This window comes from Triticum aestivum, chromosome 7A (genome assembly GCF_018294505.1).
Source record: "Triticum aestivum cultivar Chinese Spring chromosome 7A, IWGSC CS RefSeq v2.1, whole genome shotgun sequence".
NCBI lineage: Eukaryota > Viridiplantae > Streptophyta > Magnoliopsida > Poales > Poaceae > Triticum > Triticum aestivum.
Window position 1 is genome coordinate 415,982,801 of NC_057812.1, and position 13,915 is coordinate 415,996,715.

A 13,915-nucleotide genomic window follows, 5' to 3' on the forward strand; every position below is an offset into this window, starting at 1 on the left:
GTTGAACATTTAGGAAGAGCCTCGATAAAACGATAAAAGAAAATGAGGGCAAGTCAGAGACCAAGAATTGAGATAACTAAGGCATTGGGATTTATTTGCAAGTGTGTCAAGGGTTAATTCCAAAAGAATGGAATATTTAATATAGCTCCCTAATATCGGGAGGATAAGTTATAAAGAGAATCACCATGTGAATTCCCTCGATTTAAAAGGAACGAAGATCCATGCAATTTATTTAGTGAGTTTTAAAACGGGTTGCATATTGACATGATGCAATGCACATGATGCAAAGACGAAAAGCAACGGACCAAACAAATCACACGACGAAAACCCGGAAACCCTCGAAGGCATCTGAAGCTCCGGTCTTGGGGCGTTACAACACTCCACCACTACGAGAGGATCTCATCCCGAGATCTAGGATGGCACCGGTGGGAAAAATGGAAGAGAAAGAGAAGAGGTAAAACTAAGTTGCTTCTTTGACCAATGAGTGAAACCAAGGAACCTTGCGAGGTTGAGCAAATTGAAAGAAAGAAAGCAACGGAGATGAACAAAGTTGAAAGCACTCCGTTAAGAAAGAGGAATAAGAAAGAACCGATTCGGGTAGCACTCCGGTTGAGAAGGGAGGCAAAAACTTGATAGGATGAAAAGGACTTGAGCAGAGGGCACAACACTCCAGTTACAAGGATAAGCATGAAAAAATCATGATCTTCACAACTCGAGATGATGACTGAAAAGGGTAACAACACAATGCCTCCGGAACAAAATAATAGAAGATAGATAATTGAAAGAAAGGAATGGAGAAGAAAATGCCAGCTTCTGCCACAAAAGAGATTGAAAATGCATCCTTAGGAGAAGGGTCGAACGGAGTTGTTGGAAAAAACCAACAACGAAAAGAGTAAGCTTGTAGTGGGCTTATGGAGAACAACTCAAAACTATGAGGTGAAATTATGCCACTCACGGAAAAAGAATTGGATTGATATGAACAAGAAGACGAGAAACTTGTTCACCAGAAGGATAAAAGAAGAACTTGGGTCATTTAAAAGCACCATAAATAGCAACAATCCTTAGGGAAGGTTTTAGGTGAAACATGACACAAGATAACTCCAATGACGAGATTGATGGATTTAAAATACCTCAATCTTAACAACATGTGAATCCTGAAACGTGAACTCAAATTATCAAGAATGACATAATACCACTTGAAATGATACGATTGAAAGAATTGCACTTTACAATGCAAGATAAAGAATACTTGAGCTCCTCTGAAAAGAATCTCGATGAACACTTCGAGAAAGAATTAAATCCTTGATGAACCATCTTGTAGAGCCTTCATGAGAACTCCGGTAATAAAAGAAATGATCAATCGAAATGGAGGATGAAAAGAATAAGGTTCAAGCCTTGCAATGATTTAAATGAATCTCCATGGTGATGTAATTGCGAGAGCTTGGAACTCCGGGAAAAAGAGAAGATGACACAATTGAAATCAGGAATTTGATGAACCTTCGGAATAAGGAATTAATCACTTGGATGAAGAAGAACAAGAATTACGTTATGCGTATCCTTCACCAATTAAATTGATGACGAGCAAACGGATTGCATACAACTTATTCTCGTAGAAAAGATTAAGAGAGATATAACATAAACTTGAGAATGTCTTCACGAAACCACCGTTAGGATTTGAAAGAACGAATAAATTGATATGATAACGAATGACGAGAACTCTTGAACGAACCACCGTAAGAATTGAAAATGAACGAAGATAACATAAAGAAACACCGGGAAGAATTAGCAAATGAATGAAGATACATGAGAGAGTTTAGATACAAGAGAACGAAGAGATCATGAACTGATTAGAGGATATTTGAACGATGCACCGGTAAGATTTAGAGAAAGAGAGCTGAAAGCTGAGAATGAATACTTCTGAGGTGGTGGCCTTCGGAGAAACAAATTGAAAAGACTCTTGAATTGCTCCGGATGGATGAAAAGAATTCTCACAATCGAAAACAATTATGAGAGGATGGTATCAAGCTAGAGCCACGAATCTCTGATAGAACGGATAATATATGGAGGAAAAATTCTTCTTCGGTCTTCAAATGTTGAGAATGATGACGAGAAACACCACCATTAATTGTTGAGATACTCCAGGATGATGAATAGAAAGGTTGAGCCAATGGTTAAAAGAATTTGGCAGATCTTGGAGAAATACATATGACTGATGATAATTCATTCTTACGTCACACTTCGAAAAGAAATTTGGATAGCTCCGGGAAAATAAGAAGAGTCAGGTAAGATCCTGGAAAAGACCTGTGGGTTAGGGCCCACTCAAAAGAAACACCGTTGAAATGATTTAAAAGAGAGGACTGCACCGGTTGAATAAAATGGCTTGAATGAGATAACAATCTCGAAAGAGCTTGTACGAATGCAGAGTGGAAACACAAGTCTTCGGGATATCTTGAGCACTCCGGAACAATTGAATAGCGAGAAGTCAGACGCGCAGATAGTTTTCCCAGACTCACAAAAATATGTTAGGACCGAGAAAATTAGGAAAGACCAAGATTGAAAGAATAAATTCAAATGTATTTGAATTTAATTCAACTCGTTTGAAAGGAGTAGGGATCCGAAGTTTCCAAAAATGTTGAACATTTAGGAAGAGCCTCGATAAAACGATAAAAGAAAATGAGGGCAAGTCGGAGACCATGAATTGAGATAACCAAGGCATTGGGATTTATTTGCAAGTGTGTCAAGGGTTAATTCCAAAAGAATGGAATATTTAATATAGCTCCCTAATATCGGGAGGATAAGTTATAAAGAGAATCACCATGTGAATTCCCTCGATTTAAAAGGAACGAAGATCCATGCAATTTATTTAGTGAGTTTTAAAATGGGTTGCATATTGACATGATGCAATGCACATGATGCAAAGACGAAAAGCAACGGACCAAACAAATCACACGACGAAAACCCGGAAACCCTCGAAGGCATCTGAAGCTCCGGTCTTGGGTCGTTACAGGCGTCTTCCTGCCAGAGGTGATGATGGGGAGGCGTGGAGGTCACGAGGGGAGGAGGCTGAACGGCTTGCCGATGAGGAGGCTCCAGAGCGAGGTTCACCGCAACCAGCCTCACAGACAGAGGAGACCAGCAAGGGCGTCACTCGGAGGAGGCAGCGGCGGCTGCGCTAGGTGGCGGAGCAAGGTGCTGCTCTTGGCGTGGAGTGGTCAGGAGGAGGACGAGGGAAGGAGAGGCAGCGAGTGAGGGAGATATTGAGAGGGAGACCGAGCGGGATCGGGCGCGGAGTGGAGAAGAATGGGGATCGAGCCGAGGCTCTCCCTGGCGGCGCTAACGGGAGGAGGAGGGGGATCAAACGGGCTAGGTTTAGAATGGTAAGGCGGGCCTTAGGAGAGGGAGGTTGCTGGGAGGTTGGGAGGCCCAGGGTTAGAAGGGGGGCGCATGGGCCTTGGCCACTGGACCTGATTGGCCCGCTGGGCTAAGCTCTCTCTCCCCTTTCTCTCTAAGTTCTTAACAGAACAACCCTAGAGATAAGGAAAAGGAAGAGGGGGTTAGGGAAAGGAATTTGGGCAAGCTGTTGATTTTCCCGGACTCACAAAAATGCATACGATCCAAGAAAAAATGGAGTGGGCATTTTTCAAAGTTTAAATTCAAACTCATTTGATTTAAATTCAAATGGTTCGAATAGGAAGTGAGGGTTAGGAAGTCCACAAATGTTCGGATTTTTGGCGGAGCTCCAGAAAATGATGAAAGAATAAATAGCAAGGTTAGAGAGTCAACACTTGAAGAAGAAAAGGCCAAGGGATTTAATATGCAAGTGTGTTAAGGTGAATTCCAAATAAATAGAATATTTTATAATAGCTCCATAATAATATTGGGAGGATATATGTTATAAAGAGAACTCACCATGTGAATTCCCTCGATTTAAATGGATCAAAGATCCATGCCATTTATTTAGTTGAGTTAAAAAAATGACATGATGGCATGATGACATGATGCAATGCACACGATGCAATGATGAATGCAACAAGCAAAAACAAAACACACAACGAATCTCGGAAACCCTGGAAGGCATCTGAAGCTCCGGTCTTGGGGCTTCACAACACTCCACCACTACGAGAGGATCTCATCCCGAGATCTAGGATGGCACTGGGGAAATGGAAGAGGAAGGGAAGTTGTAAAACTAAGTTGCTTCTTTGAAAAACGAGTGAAACCAAAGAACCTTGATAGGTTGGACAAATTGAAAAAAGAATACAACGAAGATGAACAAAGTTGAAAACACTCCATTATAAAGAGGAACAAGGAAGAACAAATTCAGGCAGCACTCTGGTTGAAAAGAGATGCAAGACTTGATAAGGCGAAAAGAACTTGAGCAGAGGGCACAACACTCCGGTTAAAAGGATAAGCATGAAAAGAACACGATCCTCACAACTCGAGATGATGAGAGAAGAGAGAAACAACACAATGCCTCCGGAAGAAGAAAGAATGGAATGAAATGAACGGAGGGAAACAAGCTCTTGAGAGAGCACGCTCACAACAAATTCTCGAACGGACTTGTTGGATTATCAACAACGAAAGGATAAGCTTGATGTGGGCTTATGGAAGACATCTCAAAATTATGAGGTGAAATTCTGCCACTAATGGAAAACAATAGATTGGATTGATAGCGACAGAGAGATGAAAACATCTTTCATCGCGAGAATAGGAGGAAACTTGGATCATCGATAAACACCATAAATAGCAACATTCCCAATGGAAGGCTTTAGGTGAAATCTATACCAAGATAACTCCAAGGAAGAAGGTGATGGGTTTAAATATGTCATTCCTAACAACTTTTGAATCATGAAACATGAAGGAAATTGTCACAAATGACATAACACCACCTCAAAAGATAATGTAAAAGAATTTCACTTCGGAATGTAAGATTAAGAATACTTGAGCTCCTCTGCAAAGAATCTCAATGAACACTTCGATAAGGAATAAAATCCTTGATGAACCATCATGTAGAGCCTCCATGAAGAACTCCGATAACAAAATGATGATAAAAAATTAAAGAGAAGTTGAAAACACAAGGTGAAGCCTTGTAATGATTTAGATGGATCTTACACTCCGGAAGAATGAATCCATCACTTGGATGAAGCAAGAATAAGAATTAAATTATGCTTATCCTTCACCAATTTAGATTGATGACAAACAATGGATTTGTCATACTACTTATTCTCGTAGAAAGGATAGACATAGCGCAAACTTGGGAAGGTCTTCAACGATCCACCGGTAGGATTTTGAAACAACAAATGAATTGATATGAAAACGAAGGAAGGAGAATCTTGTATAGCCACCGTAAGAATGGAAAAGGAGAGTAGCAAAGGCACAAATCACCGAGTAGAATTAGAAAAAACGAATGAAGATACTTGAGGGAATTTAGATACAAGTGAAACAAAGAGATCATGAACTGACAAGAGAATACTTGAGCGATGCACCGGTAAGATTTGGAGGATGAGAACTGAGATCTGGAATGCATAAATCTTCTGAAATGATAGCCTTCAGAGAATCAAACTGGCAAAGGTTCCTGAAATGCTCCGGATGGTTGAAAAGAATTCTCACAATCGAAAACAATTATGAGAGGATGGCAACAAGCTAGAACCATGAATCTTCAAGAGAACGGATATGATTTCGGGGGAAAACTCTTCTTCGGTCTTCAAATGTTGAGAATGACGACGAGAACCACCACTGAGAATTTTTGATGCACTCCGGAATGAAAATTGGAAAGGTTGAGCCAACGATGAAAATAATTTGAAAGATCACGGAGAAATACATATGACTGATGACAAATCATTCTTACGTCAAACTTTGAAATGAATTTGAAAATAACTCCGGAAAGAATTAGAAGAGTCAGGTAAGATCCTGGGAAAGACCTGTGGGTTAGGGCCCACTTAGAAGAAACACCGTTGAACGATTGCTTGAAAAGAGAGATTGCACCGGTTAAATTAAATGGCTTAAATTAGATAACACCCTCGTAATAACTTGAACGGATCAGGAATGGAAACGAATCTTCTGAGATATCTTCACACTCCGAAACAACTGAAAAGTGAGAGGTGAATGATAAAGAGGTGGACCAGCATGAGAAAACATTTGAAACAAGGAAAGGATAAGATCAACACCGAATGCTTGATTTGAATCCACCGGATAAGAAAAGAAACAAAGAATGATAACTTAAAGCTCCGTTAGTATCTTCTTGAGAATCACCGGATAAGAACATAGACGGAAAAGAATGGAGAGACTTCACATCAATAAGATGGATACTTGATTAAGAAATCTTAGTCCTCGAAGGAAAAGGGTGGGAGGGCGGGAAAACAAGGCAACTTGGGACGGATGAAACGAACACCGTTGGAAAACTGAGGTTTGATCTTGCGAATGTTGAAATGATCGGATCCACTTGAAGAGAAACACGCTGGTTGCAAAAGGATTGACATGACAATCTCGATTATCATGAAGGATTGGTATTCACATAGGAGTATGAGAACACCGCTTAGGAAAGGTATGGAATCCACATTTGGCATTGAAGCAACTCGAATACCACAACTCAAAACAAAACAAAGGATTGGCTTGCCGAAAAAGCAGGAACAAACATATGATAGAGATTTCGTCCGAAGTTTTTGTGGTGGGGCCCACATGGGCTCGATCGTACAGCACCATCATGTACAAGGCAGTGCACATGACATACAAAGCATCCCCGAGTCAGCATAGCCAAGGACTCTTTAAGACACAACGAGACCACTGTAAAACCAACCGTGGATAGGCGGACCACTAGACGTCGAACCCCGATTTCATATCATATATCTGTCGGAAAGATATCATAGGAGCTACTTGAATTCCCACTTATAAACTCCCGAAACTTTCTGGTTATGCAATCAGGTGTTGGGGATACAGGGGAAGCATAATATCTCACCCAAACTAACAAATCCTACATCCAGTTGTATCCATCCATCAACACATAACCAAGAAACCTTCGGAAATCATTTACCTCAACCTTCGAAAAGCATCTGTTATACGAGTTATGACAATACTCCCGAACTCCCACCCCAGTACTGGGTGGCGTTGAGGTTATCTCACCAACTACTGCATAAAAGAGATTTTCGATGTCGGCGAAACTTAGGTATTCTGGAACTGCAACAATAAAATTGTGACGACAACACCTCGGAGCTCAACTCCTCGGGACACTGCCACAACCCCTAAATGTCAGGAGGCACCAAGAACAATGTTCTCGTCACAAAACCATCGAAATGATTCCAAGATACCCGCATGATCCTAAAAAAATCATGAAATTTGAGGAGAGAAAGGTCAAAACTCTATGTCAGGAGGCCTCACCAGAGCGACGAAGGGACCGAGGAGTAAAAAGAATCCTACTCTCCGATATATATAAACCTAAAAGACTCAAAACATTTTTCTAGACTCAATAAAGCCAGCGATTCGATCAAGCAAGGGGCTCCTAAGTCGGGGAAGGCTCTGATTACCAACTTGTAACACCCACGATGTGGCTATATCTCCCACGTGTCGGAGCATGACTTACAGGCATAACCGCATAGTAGGCATGTCGCAAGAGGGGTAATCTTTACACATCCCATGTACTGAATAAGAAAGAGATAAAGAGTTGGCTTACAATCACCACTTCACACAATACATAAATATAGCATTCCATCATCCAGAATACAATCAAGGTCCGACTACGGAACCAAAATAAAAGAAGACAACCCCTAAAGCTAGATCCCCGATTGCCTCGACTGGGCTCCATTACTGATCAATTGGAAACGAAACAACTCAACAAACACGATCTTCATCGAGCTCCTCCTTGAGCTAGGTTGCGTCACCTGCACGGTATCATCGGCACCTGAAACTGTTTGGAAGTAATTTGTGAGTCACGGGGACTCAGCAATCTCACACCCTCGCGATCAAGACTATTTAAGCTTATGGGTAGGAAAAGGTAGTGAGGTGGATCTGCAGCAAGCGCTAGCATATATGGTGGCTAACTTACGCAAATGAGAACGAGAAGAGAAGCAAAGCACGGTCATGAACTAGAAGTGATTAAGAAGTGATCCTGAAACTACTTACGTTCAAGCATAACACAAGAACCGTGTTCACTTCCCGGACTCCGCCGAAAAGAGACCATCACGGCTACACACGCAGTTGGTGCATTTTAATTAAGTTAAGTGTCAAGTTTTCTACAACCGGACATTAACAAATTCCCATCTGCCCATAACCGCGGGCACGGCTTTCGAAAGTTCAAAACCCTGTAGGGGTGTCCCAACTTAACCCATCACAAGCTCTCACGGTCAACGAAGGATATTCCTTCTCCCAGGAAGACCTGATCAGACTCGAAATCCCGGTTACAAGACATTTCGACAATGGTAAAACAAGACCAGCAAAGCCGCCCGAATGTGCCGACAAATCCCGATAGGAGCTGCACATATCTCGTTCTCAGGGCACACCGGATTGTCCAAGATTCCGGTAGGCCAACCCAAAGTTGCCCCTGGTGGTCACCGGCTGCTGACAGGTTGGACCAACACTGAGAGGAGCACTGGTCCGTGGGTTTAAAAATAAAGATGACCCTTGAGTCTGCAGAACCCAAGGGAAAAAGGCTTAGGTGGAAAATGGTAAAACCAAGGTTCGGCCTTGCTGGAGGAGTTTTATTCAAGGTGAACTGTCAAGGGGTTCCCATTATAATCCAACCGCGTAAGGAACACAAAATCAAGGAACATAACACCGGTATGACGGAAACTAGGGCGGCAAGAGTGGAACAAAACACCAGGCATAAGGCCGAGCCTTCCACCCTTTACCAAGTATATAGATGCATTAAAGTAAACGAGATATAATAATGATATCCCAGACGATATCCATGTTGCAACATGGAACAAACTTCATCTTCACCTGCAACTAGCAACGCTATAAGAGGGGCTGAGCAAAGCGGTAACATAGCCAAACAACAGTTTGCTAGGAAAAATGGGTTAGAGGCTTGGCATGGCAATATGGGAGGCATGATATAGCAACTGGTAGGTATCGTGGCATAGCAATAGAGCGATCAACTAGCAAGCAAAGATAGAAGTGATTTCGAGGGTATGGTCATCTTGGATGAGATCCCGCAAGGAAGAAGAACGAGTCCATGAAGAAGACAAACGGACGTAGTCGAACGGATCCTCACAAACGCGATGTTACCGGAACTAACAAGAAGAAGCAACACCGGAAAGAAGCAAACAACATAGTAAATAACCATCACATAGACATGGCATGATGCACAACCAAGTATGATGCATGTCTGGTTTAATGAAGCATGGCATGGCAAAGTGCACAAACAACACTACAAGTTAAGTGGAGCTCAATATGCAACGAGTTGCATATTGACGGAACACCAGATTCAAGTTATTTAGTTCGATCTCGTTTAGGTACTCAACAAAAGTAAATGTTGGTTAACATGGCAACAGGTGAAACATGAGTAAAATACACAGCTAGGCATATTAAATGAGGCCGGAAACATCAAACAACAATTCTGGTAAATCCTCATATGCATTTGGCAATTTAATGCAAACAACATTTTTTTAAACATTTTAAATGTTATTATCATGATGCGGATAACATGTTCAAGTTTATGCAATTTTTATGAAAATGTTGATATGAACATGATATGGAGCATTTGTCGCCATGGCGGAAGGAAAAGGGGCCACGGGAACAAATCCGAAAATGTTGCCATAGCAACATAACGGTTCCGGTAGCTCATGGAGATACCGGTGCAAAGGAAGTGTGGCGGTACCGTGCAAAAGATGGTGGGGTGATCCCGGTTACCGGGTTCCCACGAGTCGATGGCATGGAAGCGAGAGACACTACGGACACGGTGCAGACAAAGGGTGCATCTCATACAACACAAGCAAACATTCTCGGACGGTCATCTCGGGGTTATACCTTCCCAAAAGAGCATTCTCAGAGCGGTTCAAGTTCGTAGAGGAAGTAGTGGTTCACGTTCATTCGGGGAGGTACTTGATGACTCCAAGGTTTTCCGGAGGCGACGTTAGTGCAACTTGGTGAATCCGAGTTCTTCAGAGGTCGTCATCAAACTTGGTAAAAAAACACGGCGTGAGTAGACGTTCACTCGACGGTCTTTGGCAACGGTCGTCGTATACGGCTCGTAGATGTTCGGGTCTTCCGTAGAGGTACTCGACGCATCCCGGATGTGTAGTCGTACACGCACGTAGATGAACTTGGTGGGTCCTCAACGTTCGGTGTGGTACTTGTCAAGCAAGAGGCGAAGTCGTGGTACTTGGGTCGTCATGGAACTTGGCGCGTCCAAAGGGTACTTGACGGGTCCACGTAGTCGTACACAGTCCGTAGAGGAACTTGGCGCATCATCATGGTACTTGGCAAAATTCTTGGAGAAAAGCTTGGTGGTTCAGGTATGGTTCTTGGTGTCTCATCCTTGCTGATCCAAAACAAACGCGAGACAAAAGGCCTCTGGTGGACAGCAACAAGGCAGGGGGAGGCCTCGGCATGAAGGAGAGCGGCGGGGTAGGGGAGACCCTGCGAGGAGGCAACAAACGTGCGGCTCCCGAGCAGAGGGGTCGTTACCATGGGAGATGGGACGTGCACAGCAGAGGCTAGCGGCAACGCACGTCCATGGCCAACGGCGAGGACGAGGACGAGCAGGACGACGAGGAGGACAGGGCGCAGGCAAACCATGGAGGCCGGCGGTGCCATGGCCGCGTGGGTTAGGCGAGCTCACGGTGGAGGCGCTCGGGCGCGGGACGGAGCTTGGCGGCGTCTTCCTGCCAGAGGTGATGATGGGGAGGCGTGGAGGTCGCGAGGAGAGGAGGCTGAACGGCTTGCCGATGAGGAGGCTCCACAACGAGGTTCACCACAACCAGCCTCGCGGACAGAGGAGACCTGTAAGGGCGGCACTCGTAGGAGGCAGCGGCGGCTGCGCTAGGTGGCGGAGCAAGGTGCTGCTCCTGGCGTGGAGCGGTCGGGAGGAGGACGAGGGAAGGAGAGGCATCGAGTGAGGGAGAGATCGAGAGGGAGACCGAGCGGGATCGGGCGCGGGGTGGAGAAGAATGGGGATCGAGCTGAGGCTCTCCCTGGCAGCGCTAACGGGAGGAGGAGGGGGATCGAACGGGCTAGGTTTAGAAGGGTAAGGTGGGCCTTAGGAGAGGGAGGTTGCTGGGAGGTTGGGAGGCCCAGGGTTAGAAGGGGGGGCGCATGGGCCTTGGCCACTGGACCTGATTGGCCTGCTGGGCTAAGCTCTCTCTCCCCTTTCTCTCTAATTTCTTTAACAGAACAACATTAGAGATAAGGAAAAGGAAGAGGGGGTTAGGGAAAGGAATTTGGGCAAGCTGTTGATTTTCCCGAACTCGCAAAAATGCGTATGATCCAAGAAAAAATGGAGTGGGCATTTTTAAAAATTTAAGTTCAAACTCATTTGATTTAAATTCAAATGGTTCGAATAGGAAGTGAGGGTTAGGAAGGTCCACAAATGTTCGGATTTTTGGCGGAGCTCCGGAAAATGATGAAAGGATAAATGGCAAGGTTAGAGAGTCAACACTTGAAGAAGAAAAGGCCAAGGGATTTAATATTTTTGCAAGTGTGTTAAAGTGAATTCCAAATAAATGGAATATTTTATAATAGCTCCATAATAATATTGGGAGGATATATGTAATAAAGAGAACTCACCATGTGAATTCTCTCGATTTAAATGGATCAAAGATCCATGCCATTTATTTAGTTGAGTTAAAAAATGACATGATGGCATGATGACATGATGCAATGCACACGATGCAATGATGAATGCAACAAGCAAAAACAAAACACACAACGAATCTCGGAAACCCTGGAAGGCATCTGAAGCTTCGGTCTTGGGGCGTCACATTATTATTATTACTATTCTCATTTCGGGACTGGGCATCTCTATTTTCTTGCCACTTTCTCGTGCAATGACAAGTGAATAAACACTCATCATGGATAACCTGTCTAGCATGAAAAATATTTGCCACCCCTGCCGCTTCATGAGCTGTACGAGCACACAAAACGAATTTTTTTGAATGATAGCAAAATGTGATTTATATGAAAACCAAACATAACTGACACCTTTTTTGTAGGGAAAACATAAAATGGCACCACAATAAGATCACAACAACCAGGCTAACTATCTGAAGGATTTGTTAAATCACTCATAACAGACCATTTTTCATGGTGTTAAGTGTATTTCCAATGCTAAGCAGGGCCTGAAGCCCTGAACCAATCATAGCAAAAAGTTAAGAAAACAAGGCTTCATAACCTCAAGCTTCGAGGAGCTTATATAGTAAGGGGAAAAAGTGATACAAATAATGATCATGGCGGAGCGTCCTCCCGTAGTAGTTGCCGCTGTTGTGCTACATAGCGTAAAATTTATCAGAACCAGAGCCATTATGTTCCTGTTGCTGCCATATGGTCAACGATTCGATTCTGAGCAGCCAAAGAAAAAATGTATTCAACAGGGAAGCGGAAGGAGAGGATGCTTACACGACAACAGAAGGCGGAGAAGGTAGATGCAGCAGTGCACGGACTCTAAAACAATGGCGACATTTCCATGGCCTCCTTTGGGGGCTCTTGAGTTGAACCTAATCTAGACCAAATCGAGGAGCGAGCAGGTCCGCGGAAGAGCATCTGCCATCTCGTTCTACCGTCAGGCAAATTGGCGCATGGCGGTCAGCGTTATCGCTCAAAGTTGCGTGCGGTGGTGCACCATATGGAATTAAGGGAGAAGAGGATATGTGTCTCCATGTCTACTGGATGTTACCTTCGACTGGGGAATATGTGTGGAGGAAGCACAGACACGCATGATGACAGTGCGCCTATGGCATCGGAGCAGGTACGTCCCGATGGGCGCTGCTGCTCGGGATAGGATTGGAGACGGGCGCCTTCAATCGAAGTGAATATCGGGAAGGGGTGACGTCGTCGGTTTCTGGAGGTCCGATCAATCGAAAATCGCAACATTAGCTTGCAGTCAACAAGAGGGCACCCAGATCGGTCCTCGGAATAGCATCCTATTAACGTTTTGGGCCGGCCGGAACGCTCCGAATGCAAGCGGTAGAAAACGTCTAAGGGACACTGTAACGCCCTCGATGCGGCTATATCTTCTATGTGTCGAAGCACGACTTAGAGGCATAACCGCATTGAAAGCAATGTCGCAAGTAAGGCAATCTTCACAACATCCCATGTAATATAGATAATAAAAGGGGAAGGTACATAGTTGGCTTACACTCTCCATGTCAAACAAAGTACATAAATAGCATTACATCATCTAATCACTCATGGCCCGACTATGGTGCCAAAATAAAAGATCAACCCAACATGCGACACGGTCCCGATCGCCCCAACTGGGCTCCACTACTGATCATCAGGGAAAGACACGTAGTAACGGCATGAGTCCTCGTCGAACTCCCACTTGAGCTCAAGCGCGTCATCTGGAACGGAGTCATCATGCCCTGCATCTGGTTTGGAAGTAATCTGTGAGCCACAGGGACTCAGCAATCTCGCACCCTCGCGATCAAGACTATTTAAGCTTATAGGTAAAGGCAAGGTAATTATGTGGAGCTGCAGCAAGCGACTAGCATATATGGTGGCTAACCTATTCGCAAAAGAGAGCGAGAAGATAACGCAAAGCACGAACGAATAACTAGAGAACAACCTGCGGCAAGCATTACTCCAACACCGTGTTCACTTCCCGGACTCCGCCGAAAAGAGACCATCATGGTAACACACTCAATTGATTCATTTTAATTAAGTTAAGGTTCAAGTTATCTACAACCGGACATTAACAAATTCCCATCTGCCCATAACCGCGGGCACGGCTTTTGAAAGTTCAAATCCCTACAGGGGAGTCCCAACTTAGCCC